Genomic DNA, 16570 nt, shown 5'->3' with positions numbered 1-16570 from the left:
GCGGACCGACCTCGTAGAGTTTATGGTCGTTGAGCGTATGGATGTTTATTTTATTTATCATTTCATTCTGCCGAAATTGATATTATCAAGACATTTGTTTTTGTAAAAACATTATAAAATTGCTCTAAGGTAGAGTCTTGAAAAAGAAAAGTTTTAATGTTCTCTGAAACATTTTTTAATCATTATGAAAAATGATTTCAGAGAAGATTAGCCGCCTCTGTGGTCTAGTGGTAAGACCACCTGCTTCAGACGCAGAGGTCCTGGGTTCGATTCCCAGTGGGGGCATATTTTTCTGTTCGGTTTGGTTGGTGGTAGGGCTTGTTCTAAGTCCGCCTGGTTAGCTACCACCATCTTACCTAAGTCTGTCGCCATAACAACAATGTTAACAGCATTGTTGTGTTCCGGCAGTTAGAGGTAAGATAGCCAGTTCCTCCGTGGTTGATAGGATTCCGGGTGAAGTTCGCTTCCACCTTCGGCCTGATCGTCACTTACCATCAGGTGAGATACAGGCCAAGAGCTTCCTCGTTGTGGATAAAAAATAAAGATTAAAGGAAAGAACCTAATCTGTGTTATTTGTCTTTCTAAAAACGGTAAAAAGTTTTAAGGATGACACAGATAATTATTAAAGTAAACAAAGGTGATGACCTTATTATTTACCTTAATAATAACTAAAACTCATTTATATTTCACAGTTTAGCCAAAATTAATACCAACCAGTTTCAGCGACTAACTGTAAGGCCCAGAACAGACGGTGAAACGCAACTGCAACTGCTAGTTACTTTTGAGTTGCATCTAAGTTTCTGCCATAGTGTCCGTTGAGAGACCACATATGACGCGACCAGTTTGAAACTTTCAGTTTCAGTTTCATTCATAAGAATCATCAGAAAGTTGCAGTTTCGTTGCAGTTGCGTTTCACCGTCTGTTCTGGGCCTAACGGGTCCTGACGTACGACCTATCAGCCTAAGGACCTGGATGTGATTCGCTTTCATCGCAAAAGCAACTATTTACTAAGGCTTTGTCGTAGAGAGTTCTTAGTATTATCGCCGAAACCACAACCAGACGACAAGGGAATAAAGTCTGCTCTTAAAGTTGAGGGTAGACACTATTGTAGTAAGTATTTCTTTATTTATTTACACTTGTATTTTTTCGATGGAACCCATTACCGGTTCCATTGTGTGAACGGATTGAAAGACAAACTATCGAGCAATTGTATCGAGCCGCTGGATAAAAAATACCCGACTTCCCTTGGCAATTGAACAATGCACATAACAATGTAGCATTTTACACGTTTTTTTTTTTTTATATCTCCTAAATCACCGAAAACTAAGTTCGCTATGTTCCAATTTCGAAATTTTAATTAAACCATTTTTAAAAGATTAAACATTGCAACACTGAAAACAACTGAAATACTGAAAAATTTAAAATATCTATGACATTGTTTCTGGATTCTATTTTGCTTGTCTGAAAGCACTAAAAGTGCGATTGTAATAATATTGTAATGTTTCATCTTTTGTAACCACTTTTAAAGCAAATACTTAAATCTATTATATTCTACAACATTCTAAAGCTTATCGTTAAAAAAAATACATGTCACGTTCTTCAAAGTACCTATGTCCATCTCAAATTACCATGATAGAGTTTTCTAGAATCGGATTTCAATGAGTCGTACTTAAACTCGTATGTACTTGCCTCTAATAAAGACTAGTTCCCGAGTTCCCGCACTGAACTATCGCTCAAATACTTACTTAAATCTATTATATTTTACAACATTCTAAAGCTTATCGTTAAAAAAAATACATGTCACGTTCTTCAAAGTACCTATGTCCATCTCAAATTACCATGATAGAGTTTTCTAGAATCGGATTTCAATGAGTCGTACTTAAACTCGTATGTACTTAGGCCACTAATAAATACTAGTTCCCACACTGAACTATCGCTCTTATTACAGAAGTCTGTCAAGCAAGACATCCGTCAAGCGCGAGGCGAGTGCGCGCGCACCCGCGAAACCTCGTGGTCCGTGCTCGGTCGCCAGTGCCTCCGCACCGCACGCCTGAGCCGCACCGCACGCCTGAGCCGCACCGCGCTTCGGTCCGAACCATATTTACGCCTGACGAAATTTCAAACTTCGAACTCGTCACAATTTTTAATTTTAATTTATCAAACAAATTTTAATGTAAAATTTTATCAATGGACAGTGTCCCAATATGAAGTGACGTGATGTGTTGTGTTGTGCAGTGACGTTTTAACTAATGACTTTGAAAAACTTGTGAACGGGATTTCAGCTGGCGCGAGGCCAGATGCCGAGCGATTCTCGACTCTACGTAAGTGGGAAATTGAATGATTTTGTATTCAACAGATCCGGCCGTTTGTTGCCCGCGCCATGAATCTTTGATGGCGGTCTAAAGTAGTGATGGGCGCGAATTTTTCACATCGGAATTTAGCCGTCACTCTCGATCCGGGAACTTTGATGGATTACTTTGCTCGTACTAATGAATTTTTTACATACATTTTGGGAATATAATGTTATTTTCTTAAAAACCGTTAGTCATTTTTGACGTAGGCCAGGATTTACTTGCAACGTGATTGAAACTGTCAGGACGAAAAAATGAACTTGATTTTCCTGCCAGAGAGAAGAGAACTTTTTTTAAATAATAATAATAAAATAATAATAAAAGTTTATTTAACAACTTTAACATTTTACATTGCTTACATTGCATTGTTGTACATACATTTCCTTTTAATATGCATAATAATAAACTTTTCATACTAAATCAGCATAAACAAGTGCGTTTAAATGATATCTTTTTGAGATTTCCTCAAGATTTTGATTTACTTTCTACTTGATCCCACAGCTGGTGGCAAGCGAAGCCCCTCTTTAATACGGCAATTTCGTCCCGTCGCCATTAAAATGAAAAACAAAATGATGTGTCGTTACGGTTAAAAATAATAACAAATCAGCATCTTCTACGTCCTGTAATAATGAAAAACTAATTATAAACGAGTAGGGCAAAAATTTTCCAGGCCCTTTTAATACGACGTTTACAAATTTCAAAAACAAAAAATATTATTTTAACCACATCAAATAAATTTATGCAAGCTAATGGATATTGAATTTCAAACCTACCCGTGTTCTATTCCACCAACAAAGCCAGCGGGCCGGCTTTGAACCCGCGCCCACGGTTTCTCCACCCATGAATTAGCGGAACTCTAATTTTCGATATCCGTAGGTACACAATTACACATTCATGAAATTCATGGATTTTTCTCTCTAAAAGCACTAAGTTTTCTTTTTTCAAATGGTGCTGTTAACTATGAAGTACGCCTTTCAAAGTTCGTACACTTTTATGTTATACGTTGTACACAATGTACCATACACTCGTATCTTAGGAGACTTTTCCATAGTACCAACCTTTACACAGGAATCATTACAATTTTCGGCACGGGAATATGCTAGCCTGGCATCAAAATTTTTAAGCGTGTGAAGTTGCGCACAAAAACATAGCATGAAATAGAGATATTCGTACGTAATTTGAAATGATATAATAGAATCCGTAAATCAAGTATCTTACCTCTACATTAATTTAATTAATATTCTCTGACAGATTCGTAGCTCACAAATAATATTATGTAGTTGCGACTGAGACGGCAGATGAACTAGAGCGCACATAAGGTACTCTACATACCTGTACTATACTCAGACTCTGCCAAATACCTCCGCATTTGGAATTCAATATCGGGTCTCAATATTACTGAGACATATCCGTCATAATTTAATTTCGAACCAATGATATGCGCCAGGGGCAAGTCATGGCTACAGTTTGAACTGAGTGCGCGAAGTGGGTCGCCTCTGCAGCATCTAATATGATTACCCTTCCACCTATATTGGAGTTTCCACAGCCTCAGTTTCAATAGCAAATTATATTAGATCTTCATATTCAATCGTATGAGTGGTAAATCACAAAGCTCGCAACTTTCCGCAATCGGAATGGGAGATTTGATTGTCTTTAAAAGATTTTTAAATTGTGGCCCACCATGTAATACAATCTAGGACTAATCCCTCTTCCTAACTGCTAGACCATGGATGTGTCATTCCATAAATAAAGATAGTGGATCTCCTGGTCGATGAAGTAGCCAATTTAATGAGCGGAGAGCGCGTCTTGGCAACTCCAGTGAGATAGAGCGGCGATATGCAAAGTTGCTGCCAGCTAAGAGCGGGCGTTGGTGCAGCTAACGTAAACTTGATCAAAACCTTAAAATTATGTAATCTTACTATATGAGTCTTTACTTTCCTATGAAAATGCCGGTTTTGTAATTTTTTTATTTCTTTGTTTTCATAAATGTAGAGAATAATAATTTATACGAGAGAAACTACGAGCAGAAGCTTAGTATGGACTAGTTACCTTACCTTTGTATGGTACAAAGTAGTTAGAAGTACTAACTTACCTCAGACAAATGGGACAATCATCCAATCGTTCTCACGTGGATTTTAAGAGCTCCATATACTTCCTACAAGCAAGTTAATTTGTTTCTCACTTTTGTAACTTCAGGTAAAACATTGACTTAGCACTTTGTCAATGGACATTGCACTTAACGCCTGATGGTAATTAGATTCAAAGTCCAAGCGTCACCCGACACTGCTCGCGAGTCGAATTGGGTCGTCCTCGCTGTTTCTAATGTGATTAGTCGAATCCTAGTTTTAAGTTTGGTTACAATTTTGAACACGGTAAATAAAAGAACACATCTAACTATTACATAAACATATTAAACATCTAACCTCTAATTAACTATTCTAATACCTAATTCTAGAATATTCCTCATAAATGATACAAATGATAAAACAATTCAAACTATCGCGTGGGCTGAGCTACGAATAATCTATTCATAATACACATAACTTCTTTTTTCCGGGATCAAGCTCGCTAAGAGCTATCAAACTTAATTCAGAGGCTAGTTGTGTAGTTACAAAGTTACTTTTCCCACTTTGGGGATTTGGGATAGATTCCTGGAACCTAGCGTGATTGAAGATCAATTTCCGTTATACCACAGTGACATTACAATTTAAATAAAAGCTTGTAAAATAGACACATTAGATCAAAATCCGAGCGCTCTAAAATGCACGCGAGACAACTGGGTCGTCTGCGGCACCCCTAATGCGATTAGTCCACTCCGACCTATTTCAGGTTTTGTACCGTTGTGTAACCTGAAATTAGAATGTAGGTATTTGCTATTGGTTGAAAAATTCAATAAAATTGTATCAATTACTCAATTAAAGTCGACGTTTTAACTATTTGATGCTAAAGTGTCAAAAATGGTGGCGAACAGCGAATACAGAAATAGCATTCATTAATTTTAATTTGTGTATTATGCAGTTACTGTCAACCATCAAAAACAATATCCATAAATTAGTTTTGTTCCAAATTGCCGTTTAAGCTTGTTCATTTTCAGTAAACTGTTTGTTCGTTCAATATTAAAACAAAACATGATATTTGCATTGCAGTGGACGTCATTTGGCTGAAAAGAAAGAAAGAAAAGAAAGAATGATATTTATTGTTTTTGATGCTCAATTGCTTTTTCATAAAGCACTATTGATTTACGATATTAGTGAAGTAGATCCGTAGGTGGTGTAGGGGTCAGTAGAGCAAGTCATCTAGCTAGCAAAGTCCATGCATGAGGCTCAATTGCTTAAGCTTCAACCACACCAACGCGCGCGCAATCGCCGGCGCGATCAAAGGCCAATGACAGGTCGCGCGACCCATGACAGTTCGCGCGACCCATGACAGTTCGCGCGACCCATGACAGTTCACGCGACCTGTCATTTCCCTATGATCGCGCTGTGATCGCGCCGGCGATGGCGATCTGCACGCGTTGGTGTGGTTGAAGCATGAATAGTTCCAGCGATCGAGCTTAGTTAGGAAATTATGTCATTTATTTACACCTAATTCTTTATGTTGTGACTCAAGACACACAAAAGGTCATCGTGAGAAATACATAGAAACAGCTCTAAGCGACACAATAATGTTACCAAATATTAACTTAGGTACAATACTATTACGTTATCGCAATCTTTTATATTAAGACATCAACCTATTTGCTTTAAGACTCATAAAATATCCATCGCTCTCTTCCTTATTGTTGTCTTAACTTTTTCATTTCTCGAACAGCCCGCCAATAAGTTTGGTCGCGGGCGTTCCGCTGGTACAATAAGCCGTGCTCCGCCGGCGACTGTACGGCTCCTTTGTGGGAACACAATGAGTTATTGTGAATGAAAAACTTGCATTTGTGAGTTTTGACTTCGCGGTTTCTCGACGTTTTTGTTCGGTGCTTTATTTTTGATGGTTCGCAGGAAAATGGGACGTGAATTAAGCTGGTGTTATTAGGCTGTCAGCGGTTTTTAAAAGGTGAACAATGAGCGTCATAATTTTACGAGTTTCACACAGCCTGTCGGTACAAAAAGAAAATAAAATATGAAGCACTCACGGTCTAGCAAATCACGTAAAGAACAATGGGAACATAAGCAAAATAGCAATTCAATTTGACAAATTGTGTTTTCCGCACATACATTGCCGGTTTCGCCGAAATGATTTGACTTACATAAATACAAGTCAGAGTATTACCTACTGCGATTTATTTTTAAAACCTGGCCAAATGCGAGTGAGTCACGAGAACTGAGGTAACTAAGGGCTTTTCCTCTAGAAAACTAATAATATTTTTCCACGACAGGATTCAAACCTAGAACTGTTGTTGTGGTACATGAGCCACCAGGCACTACTAGCATTTTGTACCTTAAAGCACCTGTTTCAAGCGCTCTGTGAAAGTTCAGCACTTCAGTTCCAGTACCTACGAACTCTTGAAAACACGTTAACTAAGCTGACGTAAGTGACGTAGCTTAGCTCACGGCGCCAATCTTACGTCGTCCTCGTCACGCGTCAAACTTCAACTTCTACGAAGCCCGGGGTGGCTCACGTCTTAAAGTCGTGGCTGGAGGCTGTAATATAATCCGTATTTACACAATCACGTCCGTATTTACATACTATAAGATGTTTGCCCAAACGGATGGGTGCGCAGATTAATACGATGCGGGCCAATTACAAGCGACAGCTATTGTATGCAGTGTTTGGACAGCTATGCTTAATAAAGCAGAGGTACGGCGCCCATTACGGGAAATGACGAGGGTTAGGCGTCAAATTGAATACATTTGCCATGGAAATTTGATTCGGATGCACAAATGATTTGGTCAACAGATATTGTCTAAACCGCAAACATAGATAACGTTGGGAAACAGTGTTATTTCACGATTGTGTTCACTTAGGGACACATTGGAATTAAATTAAATGCATAAACATTCTTTTTAACGACCCAAACTGTGAACCAATCGGACAGTCACTTTATGAAAAGCTTTGATGTTGGTAATTTTGTTGAAAGAAAATCCGGAGTAAAATTTGTTCCAAAACAGTTCAGACCTGATCCAAAACAGTTGCGTTCAAGTAATTAATCACCAATTATGATCCAGCGCCCGTAATATATTCGGCGTGAATAGGAACCGCGTAAACAAAGTAAAGGGATGGCTTTTGGAAGATGTACTGATCCGATCGAGGCTCCCGGAACGTGCGCACCTGCGCAAGGTACAAACAAATACTTTGAATTAATGAATTGATGGTGAAAGCTATTAATAAGATTATTACTAGGAAGGTTGTACCAAGTGAGACATCTCTAATCATTAGTAATAAATCTAATAGTAGATAATCTTATACAATTGCTATCCCCATATCTACAAGTACCTACATAAGTAGTAGTACAGTTTAGGTAAGCGACTTAACGAGTATAGCGAGCCGAAATTGACAACAAAAATGTTACATTGTACAGAGACATTGATTGGAGAAAAAGACCAGCTCTATCAGCTTGTTACACGTATTAGTTCCGGATTTGATTTCGTATTTCAAATTCAAGTTCTTTATTTGCCAGAATACATAAAAAAACAGATGATTCCAAAACGACAACGAAGCAGCGATGGCACATTGTATCTTTCATCATCTGGGCAAAGAAAATGAAGTCTGATTTCGTATCCTTCCATTTAGCATTTTAATTAAACCACCGTTATTAGGTGTCTTAAAAATTCCATTATTGTAAATTTTTCCTCATTCAAAACTCTTCTGCCGTCCCAAAATATTCCGTGTGAATTTAGAATCGGCCGCTGCAAGCCCCTAAGCAATTATTTACATACAAATTAGCGTTATACTCTTTGTTGATACTCGCCGGCTCAATGCCCGAACAGTGGGTAGATGGAAACATAATGCAAGGGTATTAAATATTTTGCTCTCTCACTGAGGATAATTTTCGTCAGTGAAATTTTTGTGAAAATGTTTACACATCGTACTAGATTATTTCATTTGGTGAACCGTGTTGCAAACATGAGTACAATTTCAAAATTTCAGGGCTGGAAGCATTTTAACGTAACTGAAATTTAGATCTATTTCTTTTTCAGGCGCTGTAGCAAAAATTTGAATAATTTAACAAAATTGGGTTAGTAATATAAGTTCTAAATACTTCCTTCAAAACGTTATAAGCATTTACAGTTCCTAATAGTTGTTGTTCCTGTAAACTAAATTGCTTGTTTGTGTTCTGAGGGTTTGTAAACAGCCACTGTGTGTTTGCGCTACTCTTATAGTGTAATTATTACAGAATTACTTAGTAAATGGAGCGCGGTAGCGTTATCTCCTACTAAGTTTACCGTTGGCAGAAATATAAAAATAACAATTGTAACAATTTTTTATTTAGTTGTAAAAATGAACCGAGCATGACATAATTAGAAATAAATAAAGAAAGAAAAATTTGTTACGATGAACATCTCTTAGTTAAGAAAAAAAGACAGAAATAGCACATAAATATTACAAGGAAATAAAAAGTGAACTGAGCAGTGCTATCCTGTTGCAACAGCGATGCCCATCGCAATGGGACTCCACTCAGCATATGTCGTGGCCCACGGTGGGGAAGGCCACGATGCTGGTTTTCAGTGGGCCCCATAATTACTATTATTTAATTGTTATCTGTATCCAGATAAGTTTAATAATTTTGTCATGACAGATATTCGTCCTACAGCTTTGTTTGGTATTTCTAATACGATAACTTATCACTATCCAAAGAGTAAAGAAGTGGTTGTGGAAGAGATTTACTTTGAGGTAGACAGAAGCAATAATTAATTAGTATGCACCACATGCCTTTAAGCTAAGTATACACCTCAAGAAGTTATAAATGTATAATTCAAAAGTGCTTCAGAAGAGGTGTCTCCTAAAGCACGAACATTTATTACGTTAAAAGAGTAATTTGTTTTTGCGATATAAATTTAAAATGGCAGTAAATTAAGGGAGGGCGATGTCTCCCGAACGACTTTCGTTGAATAAGATATCGTTAACACCGGCGCTGAAGTAAATAATTAAGAAACGGGAGGTTAAAGTGTTAGACTAGCTATTTACGCTACAGCTAGACGGAATTCTTTAGGTCTTTGAGCTTGGAGACAAGAATTAAAAGCTTTTCATAGCTTCGATGAGGAGAAAATGATAGTGTTCTCAATAACGTCACCCTTTTCTCGAGTAATTAAAAATTCACAGCGTATCGCGTTAGTTGAAAAAACTCTCATCAACTAAGCGGTTTAAAATGATGATCACTTGCAAAATGAACTGATAAAGGCACGTATTATGTAACGAGGCAAAACTCGATCCAAACTTAAGCTTAGATAGTGCGATATCTTATTTATATGTCATATGAAACTGACCTATACCTCGGTATTGAAACGTGAATATTTAACTTAGTCTTAGATCTAAGTCCGTATGCAAGGTAGTTGGCTTTGTACAGGGTCTAATAAACTTGAGGCTAGGTAATATTTCCAATACATCCACCTATAGTGAGATAATCAAACTGTGCATGTTTCCCATAAAAGTACAGCGTTTTCATTACAGCGTATAAAAAATAGATGCCTTATTCTCAAAAAAAAATTATAACAGTCCAGTCACAATCGTAATTATTATCAGTAAATGAATAATTAAAAAAATATTAAACCATGAATTTAGTTAACTAGGTCAGAAACTAGTATTAATGTACGCATACCAAAAGCATAAAAAAACAATACGAAAGTATACAGTTCTTAATAAATTTCGTTTTATGTGCTATGAATTCTAAAATTAACAAAGTTTTATTGAATTATAAAACTAAAAATGTCTCGTTTATTGATCTTGTCACTCACACTGTTACACAAGAGAGTTCACACAAGTCACCTTCGGGGTCACCTTTAGTAATAAATAACACATTAAAGTCTCATCGAAATAAAATTAAATAAAGCCTTATTGGTGACTTTAACAATAGTTTTAACAACCAACTTGAAGCTGCGAAATCTACTAAAGTGCTAAGTAATTACTTGAGTGAACTTAGCTCGCATGCATTGTTAACTTTTATTTGACAATGAGAAATCCCCCTTGTGCCGTGCTGCTTTTGTAATATAAAAATATTATTATATTGTTCTTTCAAGCTTCATTTTCAGGTTTAACACAACATTTTAAAAATGGAATCTTAAGGTCGCCGGCAATATCCTCAGAAAATTTTCTGATGATAGTAGGACGTCACAGTATAAAAATATAGCAGTAGGTACAGTGAGCTAGTGTAACAAAATATAGACCACTTAGGCTGGGTTGCACCATCTTACTTTAACTTTGACAAACGTCAAAAATCTGTCAAACTCCATACAAAAAACACCAGTTATCGTAAAAGTAACGGTCAAAGTTAGGTGGTGCAACTGAGCCTTAAAGTTTTCAAATCCACTGACTATACTTTGTAAAACTATACAACAAAAAAAAGTAAAAACCTCATCAAAAAGTTTTGTTTGTATAGCTGAGTACAAGTAGGTACAGCTCTCACTCCTGTAATTAATATTGGCCATCCCATTACAAATTCTAAACGGCCATTCGGCGGCAATACTATCGCGAATTTTCATCGTCAGCTGCAATTTCAATTTGCATTACCTAATTATAATAGGCACATTTAATTTGACTTCGAATATTTCGGTAAATTAATCACATTTCAGTAACAATTGTTGCGCGATTATAATTATCAAAGTGTTTTGCTTTGTTTGCTTTGTGTTACAAATAGGTTATTACTTTATTTTATCAGTGGGAAAGCTACACCCGTAATATCACGAAGCTAAGAACAGACTAAGATGGGAATCGAACCTTTCACTTGCCGGTTGATTACATGGTTTTATACACATTGAGCCAAGATCGGACTTAGTGCATGTGGGTTTTAGTAGGTAGCAGAATTTCCATTTTTATTCTAGAAAATTCTCTACTGCTGAAGTGTGCCCCATTTTTCTGAAAAACCAGAATACGCATGCACAATTTCAGCGAGTTCAAAACATTTTAAGGCTATGCCGCGTCATGCGTTCCCGTCAGCCGTCAGCATTTTACATAGCCACTGTCCATCAACGTCAATGTCCATCAGCGAGACGCTATCAGCCACGTGACCCGCCTCGCAACGCGCCTAATCGCAACTGTGTTTAACTTGCCGGAAAATCGTTTATCTTCCTAATAACGTAAATATTTGCCGAAACGAGTTTACAGTCAGCCTCAAGCTCAGCAATAGACACTTGAAATTAAACTCTGAATAGACCAATGGGGTTCTGCTAAATCAGCTGCTTAAAATTGAAAATGTAAATCTAATAATTCGTTTCAAATTTTGTGAATAATGTCACACAAATAAGTACTTAGATCATTTTTCAGGTGTTGCAAGTTTTCATACATAATTAGACTCATTTTTTTGATGATTTTTGAGTATGTTCCTACCTAGGTACCTAGGAGTGGACGTCATTTGGCTGAAACGAACGAACCTAGTTTTCAAGATAAATCTTCATCATAACTCGACTAATTAAGCGAGCGCTCTTTCAAATTTTCGTTTTTAATTTTATAATCGTCATTTTCAAGTACTGAATCTATAGTAAATACAATGGAATTTGTGCTCTGAGCTGTTTATTTATACACTCTGTGCTTCACCCAAGTTTCAAACTACGATCGTACCGTTGAATCCCAAAAACTTAACTTGGATCTTAGCTCCCCGATTCCGGGACAGCGGAAACATTACCCGTTACCCCGATATTGGGGAAGCCGATCGAGTAGCCCGGCTGATGTCCCCGCAAGATGGCGCTCAAACTTGTTCGCGTTATGCTAAACAAGACCGCTGCCCGATGTTAATGTGTTGGGTTTGCGTGTACATTTTTGGGTATAGAACAAGAAAAAATGGAATCCGAAATCATGGATTTGTTTTTTGTTTGAATTTTAATAAAATACCGATGTCGTATCGTTTTTTTTTCTTTGTGATTTGATTTAGCTAATAAAAATTAATGTATAATATGCCATTAAACCCTGTCGGAAAACGCAGCGTGGGACGTCCACCCACAAGGTGGACCGACGCTACCAACCGTGCGATGTGGAAGTCATTGGGGAGTCCTATGTTCAGCAGTGGACGTTCTGTGGCTGAAATGATGATGATGATTCCATTAAAACATAAAAAAATGTAGTGCTCAAAAATGTTTCAAGTTGGAAAACAACTTAAAAGCTTTTCAAAATTAACTTACGAGTATGTTTAAAATAATTTCCGTGTCATTCCATTACCTAGCTAGACTAGACTCATTGTTTTTAATTTTATGATGGATAGTTCCATAACTAAATCTTGACTTTCAAGCAATATCATGGGTGGTTATCATCATGTCGACTCCAATAACTAACCAAAACATTAAGTCATAAAATAAGAAACAGCGTAAAACATAAAATTTATTTATTTATTTATTTATTTAAGGCTCACAAAACAAGTTACAGTCATATTCAGGCACAGATAATATTCCATAGATAAATCTAAACCGCAACTCTAAACATGTGTGCACAGAATGAATTGAGAATAATGAAATAAAGAGGGTAAGTAGTGTTAGTTTAACTTATTTTATGCTTAGTATTTAATGTTAATAAGTGTTATTAAAGTTTACAAAGGACAACTTGACTTTATATTCAGGATATCTCTCCTGAATTTGGATAGCTTAGAACAGAATATGTCCAAAGAAGAGTGTTCAGTGACAGTGTCATTATAAAGTCTGCACATTCTGGTTATAGGGTTGTAAAAAGAGGTATTGTTTTTGTAGACTTGGAGCGAAAATAATTTTTTGATAGGGTTTCGGGATTTGTAATGAATGTTAAAATTAAGAAGGGAAAGAAGATTTGGTGAATCAAGTTCAGAGTGCAAAATCTTGTGCAGACAGACCAGTTCAAGACATTCACGTCTGGAGGCCAGAGACGTCATTTTGAAGCGCTGTAGCCTTGCCCTGTATGACCTATATTCGCGACCCAAACCCAATCTGAAGCAAAGAATATTCAGAAACTTTCTCTGGACACCCTCAATTCGGTCCGAGTGAACATTATAGAATGGCGACCAGATTACACAACCATACTCCAAGATGCTTCTGATCAGTGAGTAGTATAGGCATATAAGGGTAGATTGGTTCTTGAAGTCCCTTGTAGAACGTGTGACAAAGCCAAGGAGTTGAGTACATTTGGAGACAATATGGTCGTAATGACAACGAAATGAAAGACCCTCGTCAAAGTACACCCCCAGGTCTCTGACAACGGATTCGCGTCTTAATACAAATCCGTGTAGAGAATAATCATAATATGTTTTATTTTTAGAAGTACCAAAAGATATAACAAGGCATTTGTTGGTATTTAAGAACATATGGTTATCAGAACACCACTTGGCCACCAATGACAAGTTCCTCTGCAGTTCAGAACAGTTTCCAAGATCATTAATTTCTAAGAAAATTTTGAGATCATCAGCGTAGAGCAAGCAGGGAACCGTTAGTTGTTCAGCCAGGTCATTGATGAAAATCGAGAATAGCAACGGTCCCAGATGCGAGCCTTGCGGAACACCGGAGGTGATCGCTGTCGGCGATGAAAGATGCCCATGTACGCTTACTATTTTTACCATTGACATATTTAAAGAAGTACTTGACATTATGTTTTATAGAAGTTTCAACTGAATCAAGATAACTTTTGTAGCATTTTTGTAGGAGAGACTTACAGCGAGTGCGAAGAAGGCAAAAAGTATCATAGTCCAGTGGGTTACCGTATTTCCTGTATTTTTTATGGTATTTGTTTTTTTCTTTCATGCAGCGTATTAGAGCCGGACTAAACCAGCAGGGAAACTGATGGATTTTTTTGTTTGTTAGAGGTGTATGTTTATGAATAATTTGGTTTAGTTTTTCATAAAATGTATTCACAGTTACATCAATATCATCACCCGCCAGACAGTCATCCCAATCGATTGAGCTTAGATCACCCCGAATACCATTAAGGTTACACTTATAGAAGTTAGGTCTTTTTCGATGCGTACCAGAAATAACCTTCGGTGGTAACTCTGAAGTAGAAAAGTCTATTAAGAGTGGTGGGTGATGGCTATCCATTCGACTAAGTGCATCAGCGCCATATACAGAGAGTGAACTCTCAGTGCTTAGAACGAGATCAAGAATTCGATTGTTCTTGTTAGGTATACTGTTGAACTGTCTCAGATTACACAGTGAATAAGATTCCAAAAAAAGTTGAGATTTTGCATCAGGTGTGGGGGTGGGAATCATGTCGATGGAATCTGAAGACTTAAGCCACTGAATGTTACATGCATTAAAATCTCCAAAACACAAGAAACTAGAGTTATCTTTAAGTTGAAGCAGTCTTCTTTGGAAATTAGTGTAAAAAGTAGTTAATTTAGATAGGCATAAGTCTGGTGGCAAATAACATAAACAAAGTATTAAGTGTTTGTTAGATGGAAAATTAATTCGCAACCAAATATCCTCAACTTCACTCTCCCACTCATATAATCTTTCAATAGGAAATATTTTTTTGATTGCTACGGCTACTCCACCCCCCTCTGTTTTGTGAATACTAGTGCTACAACGGTCCCTTCGAAATATTAAGTATCTTGAGTCCAGAATTTCTGCATTAAAAACACTTGAATTAAAATTAGTCTCTGTGAGACAAATAATATCATAGTTGCAGTTGAGAATATTTAGATAAACATCTTTTAGTTTACTCCTAATACGATTAACGTTTTGATAATAAATTATTATTTTACTATTCATTATTTAAGGAAAAAAAAAATCCAAATAATATTTATGAGGTACTACAGTATGAGAAATAAAAAAAATAAAAAAAAGATAGATAATATAATATTACAGTTTTTTTAAACATTCTAAGTTTTTAATAAGTATAGAACTAGAGTCCTCATTTTTACGTACAAATATACGACCAAATTTTACCCAAACAAATAAATATTTTTTTTCTTTAGCAACTTTTCTTGTTTCAGCGTAGAGAAACTTGCATTGAGGTGAGATATGCTCCGTTACGTAGATCCTGGTTATTTTTTCAGTGATGCCCAGATGGGAACTGTTCAGCATTTCATTGGGTTTCTTAGATTTATTAAATCTTCGGGACAGAGACAATATAGAATCTCGTAGACGTGGAGAAGATAGAGTAACTAGTATATTTCTGGGTCTGTCTGATTTAGGATCCATTTTGGCAACCCTCCGGCAAGCTGATATTTGATTATCTTCTATGGACATTCCAATTGTCTCGCATAGTCTCTTGAATAAGGCTAGAACGTTCTCCGATCGACTTTCAGGGATGGCTTGCAACTCGATGTTGAAGCTACGTGACATTGTTTCGATGTTCAGTAGCCTATTGTTTAATGTGTTTATATCAGACTGGAGTTTATAGTTATCAGATTCAAGCTTTTTTATAGTATTGTTTTTGTCAGAAATTTGAGATTTCAACGTGGCTTGTTCTGCGCAAACGAAGTCGATAGAAGTTGTGAAGTTGTTTTCTAGGTCCTGGACCGCAGACTTGACCTCCGAGTGAACCATTTTTTTTATATCATCCTGTAAGGCTGAACGAAAGCTCGCCATAAAGGTGTCCAACGAACTTTGTAGCTTTTCATCAAGCATTCTGGAGACAGAAGTTTGTATTTTGTGGTCTAACAAGCTACTTATTTTGTCCATAGTCACTATTTCGGTCTTCTCATTTGAAGTTGAGCATTGGGCATCCATTGGACATGGACTATCTGAGGTGTTAGATTGCAGCTGATGTTGTCGTACTGGTGTGTTCAAATTTGTTCCACGGCGGCGGGCGTTGACATTATTGCAAGCCGGGCACACCCAGGATGCCAGGGTATCTTTGCTTAGCAAGTTAAATTTTTCTCTATTAACATTCAAGCATTGGCGGTGGTATTTTCCTGTACATCTACAACAGCGCATGTAGTCATCATTGGAGCTTATTTTTCTACTGCATTTAGCGCTGCATTCCATCTCTGAAGTAGGTGCTGCCATCTCTTATGAAGATTAGAAATCAGAGCGCGCAAGGTTTAGTTTACTGGCTAGCACCGTGCGAAAAAAAAGCAGGCAGACATTATGTTTAGTGCGGTGCAGCGTTTGTAGATGGCGTTGATGTTTGTGATAAAGAGATTGGATCGATTTAACTTGCCTGAGTTATGACAAGCA

The 16570-nt window shown here is 37.0% G+C and overlaps 1 non-coding gene and 1 pseudogene across 1 annotated transcript; both read left to right on the top strand.

Annotated features, from left to right (window-relative positions):
* Positions 1-213: 213 nt before the first annotated feature.
* On the top strand, positions 214-285 carry Trnal-cag (transfer RNA leucine (anticodon CAG)). Its single transcript has one exon. It is a non-coding gene; the product is annotated as a tRNA-Leu (tRNA).
* A 1787-nt stretch (positions 286-2072) lies between these two features.
* Positions 2073-16570, top strand: part of LOC135082132 (TWiK family of potassium channels protein 18-like) — a 96025-nt pseudogene continuing 81527 nt past the window's right edge.

The sequence above is a fragment of the Ostrinia nubilalis genome, chromosome 21 (genome assembly GCF_963855985.1).
Source record: "Ostrinia nubilalis chromosome 21, ilOstNubi1.1, whole genome shotgun sequence".
NCBI classification, from domain to species: domain Eukaryota; kingdom Metazoa; phylum Arthropoda; class Insecta; order Lepidoptera; family Crambidae; genus Ostrinia; species Ostrinia nubilalis.
The sequence above is the reverse complement of the archived record's forward strand: the minus strand, read 5'-3'. Positions and strand labels throughout refer to the sequence as shown.